Raw genomic sequence first — 14398 nt, forward strand, 5'->3', positions numbered from 1 at the left:
TTAGGGAACCAAGTCGCCTTAGTGTACTGATCATTACCTGAAAGTATCATCCAGTTTGGGTGAAAAAATATTTGCTGAGATTTCTGGAGATTCGTAATTTTTGGAAACTTGGCAACCCCTTTCCATGAAAGTGTTTCTCGCCAGTCACTGCTTAGTGCTACATCAAGAGGAAACAAAACATAGAGATAGAACGTGAAACTACTTTACTGTGTCAAGTTTCAGGAAGCTAGCACAAACCGTGTTGGATTCAGAGTTCCAAATACATGTATCAATATAGGAGAAAACAGAGTGAAACCTAAAAATTCAAACTGTTACTGGAAATGAACGCTTCAGCATAGAAGAACGAAATTTGGGGAACCAAGTCGCGTTAGTGTACTGATCATTACCTGAAAGTATCATCCACTTTGGGTGAAAAAATATTTGCTGAGATTTCTGGAGTTTCGTAATTTTTGGAAGCTTGGCAACCCCTTTCCATGAAAGTGTTTCTCGCCAGTCACTGCTTAGGGCTACATCAAGAGGAAAAAAAACATAGAGATAGAACTTGAAACTACTTTACTATGTCAAGTTTCAAGAAGCTAGCACAAACCGTGTTGGATTTAGAGTTCCAAATACATCTATCAATATAGGAGAAACCAGAGTGAAACCTAAAAATTCAAACTGTTACTGGAAATGAACGCTTCAACATGGAAGAACGAAATTTGGGGAACCAAGTCGCCTTAGTGTACTGATCATTATCTGAAAGTATCATCCAGTTTGGGTGAAAAAATATTGGCTGAGATTTCTGGAGATTCGTAATTTTTGGAAGCTTGGCAACCCCTTTCCATGAAAGTGTTTCTCGCCAGTCAGTGATTAGGGCTACATCAAGAGGAAACAAACCATTGAGATAGAACGTGAAACTACTTTACTGTGTCAAGATTCAAGAAGCTAGCACAAACCGTGTTGGATTTAGGGTTCCAAATACATCTATCAATATAGCAGAAAACAGAGTGATACCTAAAAATTCAAACTGTTACTGGAAATGAACGCTTCAACATAGAAGAACGAAATTTGGGGAACCAAGTCGCCTTAGTGGACTGATCATTACCTGAAAGTATCATCCAGTTTGGGTGAAAAAATATTTGCTGAGATTTCTGGAGATTCGTAATTTTTGGAAGCTTGGCAACCCCTTTCCATGAAAGTGTTTCTCGCCAGTCACTGCTTAGTGCTACATCAAGAGGAAACAAAACATAGAGATAGAACGTGAAACTACTTTACTGTGTCAAGTTTCAAGAAGCTAGCACAAACCGTGTTGGATTTAGAGTTCCAAATACATCTATCAATATAGGAGAAAACAGAGTGAAACCTAAAAATTCAAACTGTTACTGGAAATGAACGTTTCAACATAGAAGAACGAAATTTGGGGAACCAAGTCGCCTTCGTGTACTCATCATTACCTGAAAGTATGATCCAGTTTGGGTGAAAAAATATTCCCTGAGATTTCTGGAGATTCATAATTTTTGGAAGCTTGGCAACCCCTTTCCATGAAACTGTTTCTCGCCAGTCACTGCTTAGGGCTACATCAAGAGGAAACAAAACATAGAGATACAACCTTAAACTACTGTACTGTGTCAAGTTTCAAGAAGCTAGCACAAACCTTGTTGGATTTAGAGTTCCAAATACATGTATCAATATAGGAGAAAACAGAGTGAAACCTAAAAATTCAAACTGTTACTGGAAATGAACGCTTCAACATAGAAGAACGAAATTTGGGGAACCAAGTCGCCTTAGTGTACTGATCATTACCTGAAAGTATCATCCAGTTTGGGTGAAAAAATATTTGCTGAGATTTCTGGAGATTCGTATTTTTGGAAGCTTGGCAACCCCTTTCCATGAAAGTGTTTCTCGCCAGTCACTGCTTAGGGCTACATCAAGAGGAAACAAAACATAGAGAGAGAACCTGAAACTACTTTACTGTGTCAAGTTTCAAGAAACTAGCACAAACCGTGTTGTGTTTAGAGTTACAAATACATGTATCAATATAGGAGAAAACAGAGTGAAACCTAAAAATTCAAACTGTTACTGGAAATGAACGCTTCAGCATAGAAGAACGAAATTTGGGGAACCAAGTCGCGTTAGTGTACTGATCATTACCTGAAAGTATCATCCACTTTGGGTGAAAAAATATTTGCTGAGATTTCTGGAGTTTCGTAATTTTTGGAAGCTTGGCAACCCCTTTCCATGAAAGTGTTTCTCGCCAGTCACTGCTTAGGGCTACATCAAGAGGAAACAAAACATAGAGATAGAACCTGAAACTACTTTACTGTGTCAAGTTTCAAGAAGCTAGCACAAACCGTGTTGGATTTAGAGTTCCAAATACATGTATCAATATAGGAGAAAACAGAGTGAAACCTAAAAATTCAAACTGTTACTGGAAATGAACGCTTCAACATAGAAGAACGAAATTTGGGGAACCAAGTCGCCTTCGTGTACTCATCATTACCTGAAAGTATCATCCAGTTTGGGTGAAAAAATATTGGCTGAGATTTCTGGAGATTCGTAATTTTGGAAGCTTGGCAACCCCTTTCCATGAAAGTGTTTCTCGCCAGTCACTGCTTAGGGCTACATCAAGAGGAAACAAAACATAGAGATACAACCTTAAACTACTTTACTGTGTCAAGTTTCAAGAAGCTAGCACAAACCGTGTTGGATTTAGAGTTCCAAATACATGTATCAATATAGGAGAAAACAGAGTGAAACCTAAAAATTCAAACTGTTACTGGAAATGAACGCTTCAACATAGAAGAACAAAATTTGGGGAACCAAGTCGCCTTAGTGTACTGATCATTACCTGAAAGTATCATCCAGTTTGGGTGAAAAAATATTTGCTGAGATTTCTGGAGATTCCTAATTTTTGGAAGCTTGGCAACCCCTTTCCATGAAAGTGTTTCTCGCCAGTCACTGCTTAGTGCTACATCAAGAGGAAACAAAACATAGAGATAGAACGTGAAACTACTTTACTGTGTCAAGTTTCAAGAAGCTAGCACAAACCGTGTTGGATTCAGAGTTCCAAATACATGTATCAATATAGGAGAAAACAGAGTGAAACCTAAAAATTCAAACTGTAACTGGAAATGAACGCTTCAACATAGAAGAACGAAATTTGGGGAACCAAGTCGCCTTCGTGTACTGATCATTATCTGAAAGTATCATCCAGTTTGGGTGAAAAAATATTTGCTGAGATTTCTGGAGATTCGTAATTTTTGGAAGCTTGGCAACCCCTTTCCATGTAAGTGTTTCTCGGCAGTCACTGCTTAGGGCTACATGAAGAGGAAACAAAACATAGAGATAGAACCTGAAACTACTTTACTGTGTCAAGTTTCAAGAAACTAGCACAAACCGTGTTGTGTTTAGAGTTCCAAATACATGTATCAATATAGGAGAAAACAGAGTGAAACCTAAAAATTCAAACTGTTACTGGAAATGAACGCTTCAACATAGAAGAACGAAATTTGGGGAACCAATTCGCCTTCGTGTACTCATCATTACCTAAAAGTATCATCCAGTTTGGGTGAAAAAATATTGGCTGGGATTTCTGGAGATTCGTAATTTTTGGAAGCTTGGCAACCCCTTTCCATGAAAGTGTTTCTCGCCAGTCACTGCTTAGGGCTACATCAAGAGGAAACAAAACATAGAGATAGAACCTGAATCTACTTTACTGTGTCAAGTTTCAAGAAACTAGCACAAACCGTGTTGTGTTTAGAGTTCCAAATACATGTATCAATATAGGAGAAAACAGAGTGAAACCTAAAAATTCAAACTGTTACTGGAAATGAACGCTTCAGCATAGAAGAACGAATTTTGGGGAACCAAGTCGCCTTCGTGTAGTGATCATTACCTGAAAGTATCATCCAGTTTGTGTGAAAAAAATATTTGCTGAGATTTCTGGAGATTCGTAATTTTTGGAAGCTTGGCAACCCCTTTCCATGAAAGTGTTTCTCGCCAGTCACTGCTTAGTGCTACATCAAGAGGAAACAAAACATAGAGATAGAACCTGAAACTACTTTACTGTGTCAAGTTTCAAGAAGCTAGCACAAACCGTGTTGGATTTAGAGTTCCAAATACATGTATCAATATAGGAGAAAACAGAGTGACACCTAAAAATTCAAACTGTTACTGGAAATGAACGTTTCAACATAGAAGAACGAAATTTGGGGAACCAAGTCGCCTTCGTGTACTCATCATTACCTGAAAGTATCATCCAGTTTGGGTGAAAAAATATTTGCTGATGTTTCTGGAGATTCGTAATTTTTGGAAGCTTGGCAACCCCTTTCCATGAAAGTGTTTCTCGCCAGTCACTGCTTAGGGCTACATCAAGAGGAAAGAAAACATAGAGATAGAACGTGGAACTACTTTACTGTGTCAAGTTTCAAGAAGCTAGCCCTATCCGTGTTGGATTTAGAGTTCCAAATACATGTATCAATATAGGAGAAAACAGAGTGAAACCTAAAAATTCAAACTGTTACTGGAAATGAACGCTTCAGCATAGAAGAACGAAATTTGGGGAACCAAGTCGCCTTCGTGTTGTGATCATTACCTGAAAGTATCATCCAGTTTGGGTGAAAAAATATTGGCTGAGATTTCTGGAGATTCGTAATTTTTGGAAGCTTGGCAACCCGTTTCCATGAAAGTGTTTCTCGCCAGTCACTGCTTAGTGCTACATCAAGAGGAAACAAAACATAGAGATAGAACGTGAAACTACTTTACTGTGTCAAGTTTCAAGAAGCTAGCACAAACCGTGTTGGATTTAGAGTTCCAAATACATGTATCAATATAGGAGAAAACAGAGTGAAACCTAAAAATTCAAACTATTACTGGAAATGAACGTTTCAACATAGAAGAACGAAATTTGGGGAACCAAGTCGCCTTCGTGTACTCATCATTACCTGAAAGTATCATCCAGTTTGGGTGAAAAAATATTCCCTGAGATTTCTGGAGATTCGTAATTTTTGGAAGCTTGGCAACCCCTTTCCATGAAACTGTTTCTCGCCAGTCACTGCTTAGGGCTACATCAAGAGGAAACAAAACATAGAGATACAACCTTAAACTACTTTACTGTGTCAAGTTTCAAGAAGCTAGCACAAACCGTGTTGGATTTAGAGTTCCAAATACATGTATCAATATAGGAGAAAACAGAGTGAAACCTAAAAATTCAAACTGTTACTGGAAATGAACGCTTCAACATAGAAGAACAAAATTTGGGGAACCAAGTCGCCTTAGTGTACTGATCATTACCTGAAAGTATCATCCAGTTTGGGTGAAAAAATATTTGCTGAGATTTCTGGAGATTCGTAATTTTTGGAAGCTTGGCAACCCCTTTCCATGAAAGTGTTTCTCGCCAGTCACTGCTTAGTGCTACATCAAGAGGAAACAAAACATAGAGATAGAACGTGAAACTACTTTACTGTGTCAAGTTTCAAGAAGCTAGCACAAACCGTGTTGGATTCAGAGTTCCAAATACATGTATCAATATAGGAGAAAACAGAGTGAAACCTAAAAATTCAAACTGTTACTGGAAATGAACGCTTCAACATAGAAGAACGAAATTTGGGGAACCAAGTCGCCTTCGTGTACTGATCATTACCTGAAAGTATCATCCAGTTTGGGTGAAAAAATATTTGCTGAGATTTCTGGAGATTCGTAATTTTTGGAAGCTTGGCAACCCCTTTCCATGAAAGTGTTTCTCGGCAGTCACTGCTTAGGGCTACATGAAGAGGAAACAAAACATAGAGATAGAACGTGAAACTACTTTACTGTGTCAAGTTTCAAGAAGCTAGCACAAACCGTGTTGGATTTAGAGTTCCAAATACATGTATCAATATAGGAGAATACAGAGTGAAACCTAAAAATTCAAACTGTTACTGGAAATGAACGCTTCAACATAGAAGAACGAAATTTGGGGAACCAATTTGCCTTCGTGTACTCATCATTACCTGAAAGTATCATCCATTTTGGGTGAAAAAATATTGGCTGAGATTTCTGGAGATTCGTAATTTTTGGAAGCTTGGCAACCCCTTTCCATGAAAGTGTTTCTCGCCAGTCACTGCTTAGGGCTACATCAAGAGGAAACAAAACATAGAGATAGAACCTGAAACTACTTTACTGTGTCAAGTTTCAAGAAACTAGCACAAACCGTGTTGTGTTTAGTGTTCCAAATACATGTATCAATATAGGAGAAAACAGAGTGAAACCTAAAAATTCAAACTGTTACTGGAAATGAACGCTTCAGCATAGAAGAATGAAATTTGGGGAACCAAGTCGCCTTCGTGTAGTGATCATTACCTGAAAGTATCATCCAGTTTGGGTGAAAAAATATTTGCTGAGATTTCTGGAGATTCGTAATTTTTGGAAGCTTGGCAACCCCTTTCCATGAAAGTGTTTCTCGCCAGTCACTGCTTAGTGCTACATCAAGAGGAAACAAAACATAGAGATAGAACGTGAAACTACTTTACTGTGTCAAGTTTGAAGAAACTAGCACAAACCGTGTTGGATTTAGAGTTCCAAATACATGTATCAATATAGGAGAAAACAGAGTGAAACCTAAAAATTCAAACTGTTAGTGGAAATGAACGTTTCAACATAGAAGAACGAAATTAGGGGAACCAAGTCGCCTTCGTGTACTCATCATTACCTGAAAGTATCATCCAGTTTGGGTGAAAAAATATTCCCTGAGATTTCTGGAGATTCGTAATTTTTGTAAGCTTGGCAACCCCTTTCCATGAAACTGTTTCTCGCCGGTCACTGCTTAGGGCTACATCAAGAGGAAACAAAACATAGAGATACAACCTTAAACTACTTTACTGTGTCAAGTTTCAAGAAGCTAGCACAAACCGTGTTGGATTCAGAGTTCCAAATACATGTATCAATATAGGAGAAAACAGAGTGAAACCTAAAAATTCAAACTGTTACTGGAAATGAAGGCTTCAACATAGAAGAACGAAATTTGGGGAACCAAGTCGCCTTAGTGTACTGATCATTATCTGAAAGTATCATCCAGTTTGGGTGAAAAAATATTTGCTGAGATTTCTGGAGATTCGTAATTTTTTGAAGCTTGGCAACCCCTTTCTATGAAAGTGTTTCTCGCCAGTCACTGCTTAGGGCTACATCAAGAGGAAACAAAACATAGAGATAGAACCTGAAACCACTTTACTGTGTCAAGTTTCAAGAAACTAGCACAAACCGTGTTGTGTTTAGAGTTCCAAATACATGTATCAATATAGGAGAAAACAGAGTGAAACCTAAAAATTCAAACTGTTACTGGAAATGAACGCTTCAAAATAGAAGAACGAAATTTGGGGAACCAAGTCGCCTTCGTGTACTGATCATTACCTGAAAGTATCATCCAGTTTGGGTGAAAAAATATTTGCTGAGATTTCTGGAGATTCGTAATTTTTGGAAGCTTGGCAACCCCTTTCCATGAAAGTGTTTCTCGGCAGTCACTGCTTAGGGCTACATGAAGAGGAAACAAAACATAGAGATAGAACGTGAAACTACTTTACTGTGTCAAGTTTCAAGAAGCTAGCACAAACCGTGTTGGATTTAGAGTTCCAAATACATGTATCAATATAGGAGAATACAGAGTGAAACCTAAAAATTCAAACTGTTACTGGAAATGAACGCTTCAACATAGAAGAACGAAATTTGGGGAACCAATTTGCCTTCGTGTACTCATCATTACCTGAAAGTATCATCCATTTTGGGTGAAAAAATATTGGCTGAGATTTCTGGAGATTCGTAATTTTTGGAAGCTTGGCAACCCCTTTCCATGAAAGTGTTTCTCGCCAGTCACTGCTTAGGGCTACATCAAGAGGAAACAAAACATAGAGATAGAACCTGAAACTACTTTACTGTGTCAAGTTTCAAGAAACTAGCACAAACCGTGTTGTGTTTAGTGTTCCAAATACATGTATCAATATAGGAGAAAACAGAGTGAAACCTAAAAATTCAAACTGTTACTGGAAATGAACGCTTCAGCATAGAAGAATGAAATTTGGGGAACCAAGTCGCCTTCGTGTAGTGATCATTACCTGAAAGTATCATCCAGTTTGGGTGAAAAAATATTTGCTGAGATTTCTGGAGATTCGTAATTTTTGGAAGCTTGGCAACCCCTTTCCATGAAAGTGTTTCTCGCCAGTCACTGCTTAGTGCTACATCAAGAGGAAACAAAACATAGAGATAGAACGTGAAACTACTTTACTGTGTCAAGTTTCAAGAAACTAGCACAAACCGTGTTGGATTTAGAGTTCCAAATACATGTATCAATATAGGAGAAAACAGAGTGAAACCTAAAAATTCAAACTGTTAGTGGAAATGAACGTTTCAACATAGAAGAACGAAATTAGGGGAACCAAGTCGCCTTCGTGTACTCATCATTACCTGAAAGTATCATCCAGTTTGGGTGAAAAAATATTCCCTGAGATTTCTGGAGATTCATAATTTTTGTAAGCTTGGCAACCCCTTTCCATGAAACTGTTTCTCGCCGGTCACTGCTTAGGGCTACATAAAGAGGAAACAAAACATAGAGATACAACCTTAAACTACTTTACTGTGTCAAGTTTCAAGAAGCTAGCACAAACCGTGTTGGATTCAGAGTTCCAAATACATGTATCAATATAGGAGAAAACAGAGTGAAACCTAAAAATTCAAACTGTTACTGGAAATGAAGGCTTCAACATAGAAGAACGAAATTTGGGGAACCAAGTCGCCTTAGTGTACTGATCATTATCTGAAAGTATCATCCAGTTTGGGTGAAAAAATATTTGCTGAGATTTCTGGAGATTCGTAATTTTTTGAAGCTTGGCAACCCCTTTCTATGAAAGTGTTTCTCGCCAGTCACTGCTTAGGGCTACATCAAGAGGAAACAAAACATAGAGATAGAACCTGAAACCACTTTACTGTGTCAAGTTTCAAGAAACTAGCACAAACCGTGTTGTGTTTAGAGTTCCAAATACATGTATCAATATAGGAGAAAACAGAGTGAAACCTAAAAATTCAAACTGTTAATGGAAATGAACGCTTCAGCATAGAAGAACGAAATTTGGGGAACCAAGTCGCCTTCGTGTACTGATCATTACCTGAAAGTATCATCCAGTTTGGGTGAAAAAATATTTGCTGAGATTTCTGGAGATTCGTAATTTTTGGAAGCTTGGCAACCCCTTTCCATGAAAGTGTTTCTCGCCAGTCACTGCTTAGGGCTACATCAAGAGGAAACAAAACATAGAGATAGAACGTGAAACTACTTTACTGTGTCAAGTTTCAAGAAGCTAGCACAAACCGTGTTGGATTCAGAGTTCCAAATACATGTATCAATATAGGAGAAAACAGAGTGAAACCTAAAAATTCAAACTGTTACTGGAAATGAACGCTTCAACATAGAAGAACGAAATTTGGGGAACCAATTCGCCTTCGTGGACATATCATTACCTGAAAGTATCATCCAGTTTGGGTGAAAAAATATTTGCTGAGATTTCTGGAGATTCGTAATTTTTTGAAGCTTGGCAACCCCTTTCCATGAAAGTGTTTCTCGCCAGTCACTGCTTAGTGCTACATCAAGAGGAAACAAAACATAGAGATAGAACGTGAAACTACTTTACTGTGTCAAGTTTCAAGAAGCTAGCACAAACCGTGTTGGATTTAGAGTTCCAAATACATGTATCAATATAGGAGAAAACAGAGTGAAACCTAAAAATTCAAACTGTTACTGGAAATGAACGCTTCAACATAGAAGAACGAAATTTGGGGAACCAAGTCGCCTGCGTGTACTCATCATTACGTGAAAGTATCATCCAGTTAGGGTGAAAAAATATTGGCTGAGATTTCTGGAGATTCGTAATTTTTGGAAGCTTGGCAACCCCTTTCCATGAAAGTGTTTCTCGCCAGTCACTGCTTAGGGCTACATCAAGAGGAAACAAAACATAGAGATAGAACCTGAAACTACTTTACTGTGTCAAGTTTCAAGAAACTAGCACAAACCGTGTTGTGTTTAGAGTTCCAAATACATGTATCAATATAGGAGAAAACAGAGTGAAACCTAAAAATTCAAACTGTTACTGGAAATGAACGCTTCAGCATAGAAGAACGAAATTTGGGGAACCAAGTCGCCTTAGTGTACTGATCATTACCTGAAAGTATCATCCAGTTTGGGTGAAAAAATATTGGCTGAGATTTCTGGAGATTCGTAATTTTTGGAAGCTTGGCAACCCTTTTCCATGAAAGTGTTTCTCGCCAGTCACTGCTTAGGGCTATATCAAGAGGAAACAAAACATAGAGATAGAACCTGAAACTACTTTACTGTGTCAAGTTTCAAGAAGCTAGCACAAACCGTGTTGGATTCAGAGTTCCAAATACATGTATCAATATAGGAGAAAACAGAGTGAAACCTAAAAATTCAAACTGTTACTGGAAATGAACGCTTCAACATAGAAGAACGAAATTTGAAGAACCAAGTCGCCTTAGTGTACTGATCATTACATGAAAGTATCATCCAGTTTGGGTGAAAAAATATTGGCTGAGATTTCTGGAGATTCGTAATTTTTGGAAGCTTGGCAACCCCTTTCCATGAAAGTGTTTCTCGCCAGTCACTGCTTAGTGCTACACCAAGAGGAAACAAAACATAGAGATAGAACGTGAAACTACTTTACTGTGTCAAGTTTCAGGAAGCTAGCACAAACCGTGTTGGATTCAGAGTTCCAAATACATGTATCAATATAGGAGAAAACAGAGTGAAACCTAAAAATTCAAACTGTTACTGGAAATGAACGCTTCAGCATAGAAGAACGAAATTCGGGGAACCAAGTCGCGTTAGTGTACTGATCATTACCTGAAAGTATCATCCACTTTGGGTGAAAAAATATTTGCTGAGATTTCTGGAGTTTCGTAATTTTTGGAAGCTTGGCAACCCCTTTCCATGAAAGTGTTTCTCGCCAGTCACTGCTTAGGGCTACATCAAGAGGAAAAAAAACATAGAGATAGAACTTGAAACTACTTTACTATGTCAAGTTTCAAGAAGCTAGCACAAACCGTGTTGGATTTAGAGTTCCAAATACATCTATCAATATAGGAGAAACCAGAGTGAAACCTAAAAATTCAAACTGTTACTGGAAATGAACGCTTCAACATAGAAGAACGAAATTTGGGGAACCAAGTCGCCTTAGTGTACTGATCATTACCTGAAAGTATCATCCAGTTTGGGTGAAAAAATATTGGCTGAGATTTCTGGAGATTCGTAATTTTTGGAAGCTTTGCAACCCCTTTCCATGAAAGTGTTTCTCGCCAGTCAGTGATTAGGGCTACATCAAGAGGAAACAAACCATTGAGATAGAACGTGAAACTACTTTACTGTGTCAAGATTCAAGAAGCTAGCACAAACCGTGTTGGATTTAGAGTTCCAAATACATCTATCAATATAGCAGAAAACAGAGTGATGCCTAAAAATTCAAACTGTTACTGGAAATGAACTCTTCAACATAGAAGAACGAAATTTGGGGAACCAAGTCGCCTTAGTGGACTGATCATTACCTGAAATTATCATCCAGTTTGGGTGAAAAAATATTTGCTGAGATTTCTGGAGATTCGTAATTTTTTGAAGCTTGGCAAACCCTTTCCATGAAAGTTTTTCTCGCCAGACACTGCTTAGGGCTACATCAAGAGGAAACAAAACATAGAGATAGAACCTGAAACTACTTTACTGTGTCAAGTTTCAAGAAACTAGCACAAACCGTGTTGTGTTTAGAGTTACAAATACATGTATCAATATAGGAGAAAACAGAGTGAAACCTAAAAATTCAAACTGTTACTGGAAATGAACGCTTCAGCATAGAAGAACGAAATTTGGGGAACCAAGTCGCGTTAGTGTACTGATCATTACCTGAAAGTATCATCCACTTTGGGTGAAAAAATATTTGCTGAGATTTCTGAAGATTCGTAATTTTTGGAAGCTTGGCAACCCCTTTCCATGAAAGTGTTTCTCGCCAGTCACTGCTTAGGGCTACATCAAGAGGAAACAAAACATAGAGATAGAACGTGAAACTACTTTACTGTGTCAAGTTTCAAGAAGTGAGCACAAACCGTGTTGGATTTAGAGTTCCAAATACATCTATCAATATAGGGGAAAACAGAGTGAAACCTAAAAATTCAAACTGTTACTGGAATTGAACGCTTCAACATAGAAGAACGAAATTTGGGGAACCAAGTCGCCTTCGTGTACTGATCATTACCTGAAAGTATCATCCAGTTTGGGTGAAAAAATATTCGCTGAGATTTCTGGAGATTCGTAATTTTTGGAAGCTTGGCAACCCCTTTCCATGAAAGTGTTTCTCGGCAGTCACTGCTTAGGGCTACATCAAGAGGAAACAAAACATAGAGATAGAACGTGAAACTACTTTACTGTGTCAAGTTTCAAGAAGCTAGCACAAACCGTGTTGGATTTAGAGTTCCATATACATGTATCAATATAGGAGAAAACAGAGTGAAACCTAAAAATTCAAACTGTTACTGGAAATGAACGCTTCAACATAGAAGAACGAAATTTGGGGAACCAAGTCGCCTTCGTGTACTCATCATTACCTCAAAGTATCATCCAGTTTGGGTGAAAAAATATTGGCTGAGATTTCTGGAGATTCGTAATTTTTGGAAGCTTGGCAACCCCTTTCCATGAAAGTGATTCTCGCCAGTCACTGCTTAGGGCTACATCAAGAGGAAACAAAACATAGAGATAGAACCTGAAACTACTTTACTGTGTCAAGTTTCAAGAAACTAGCACAAACCGTGTTGGATTTAGAGTTCCAAATACATGTATCAATATAGGAGAAAACAGAGTGAAACCTAAAAATTCAAACTGTTACTGGAAATGAACGCTTCAGCATAGAAGAACGAAATTTGGGGAACCAAGTCGCCTTAGTGTACTGATCATTACCTGAAAGTATCATCCAGTTTGGGTGAAAAAATATTGGCTGAGATTTCTGGAGATTCGTAATTTTTGGAAGCTTGGCAACCCTTTTCCATGAAAGTGTTTCTCGCCAGTCACTGCTTAGGGCTATATCAAGAGGAAACAAAACATAGAGATAGAACCTGAAACTACTTTACTGTGTCAAGTTTCAAGAAGCTAGCACAAACCGTGTTGGATTCAGAGTTCCAAATACATGTATCAATATAGGAGAAAACAGAGTGAAACCTAAAAATTCAAACTGTTACTGGAAATGAACGCTTCAACATAGAAGAACGAAATTTGAAGAACCAAGTCGCCTTAGTGTACTGATCATTACCTGAAAGTATCATCCAGTTTGGGTGAAAATATATTGGCTGAGATTTCTGGAGATTCGTAATTATTTGAAGCTTGGCAACCCCTTTCCATGAAAGTGTTTCTCGCCAGTCACTGCTTAGGGCTACATCAAGAGGAAATAAAACATATAGATGGAACGTGGAACTACTTTACTGTGTCAAGTTTCAAGAAGCTAGCACAAACCGTGTTGGATTTAGAGTTCCAAATACATGTATCAATATAGGAGAAAACAGAGTGAAACCTAAAAATTCAAACTGTTACTGGAAATGAACGCTTCAACATAGAAGAACGAAATTTGGGGAACCAAGTCGCCTTAGTGTACTGATCATTACCTGAAAGTATCATCCAGTTTGGGTGAAAAAATATTGGCTGAGATTTCTGGAGATTCGTAATTTTTGGAATCTTGGCAACCCCTTTCCATGAAAGCCTTTCTCGCCAGTCACTGCTTAGGGCTACATCAAGAGGAAACAAAACATAGATATAGAACGTGAAACTACTTTACTGTGTCAAGTTTCAAGAAGCTAGCACAAACCGTGTTGGATTCAGAGTTCCAAATATATGTATCAATATAGGAGAAAACAGTGTGAAACCTAAAAATTCAAACTGTTACTGGAAATGAACGCTTCAGCATACAAGAACGAAGTTTGGGGAACCAAGTTGCCTTAGTGTACTGATCATTACCTGAAAGTATCATCCAGTTTGGGTGAAAAAATATTTGCTGAGATTTCTGGAGATTCGTAATTTTTGGAAGCTTGGAAACCCCTTTCCATGAAAGTGTTTCTCGCCAGTCAGTGATTAGGGCTACATCAAGAGGAAACAAAACATAGAGATAGAACGTGAAACTACTTTACTGTGTCAAGTTTCAAGAAGCTAGCACAAACCGTGTTGGATTCAGAGTTCCAAATACATGTATCAATATAGGAGAAAACAGAGTGAAACCTAAAAATTCAAACTGTTACTGGAAATGAAGGCTTCAACATAGAAGAACGAAATTTGGGGAACCAAGTCGCCTTAGTGTACTGATCATTATCTGAAAGTATCATCCAGTTTGGGTGAAAAAATATTTGCTGAGATTTCTGGAGA

Source organism: Spermophilus citellus (assembly GCF_964194105.1).
Source record: "Spermophilus citellus genome assembly, chromosome: X".
Classification (NCBI taxonomy): domain Eukaryota; kingdom Metazoa; phylum Chordata; class Mammalia; order Rodentia; family Sciuridae; genus Spermophilus; species Spermophilus citellus.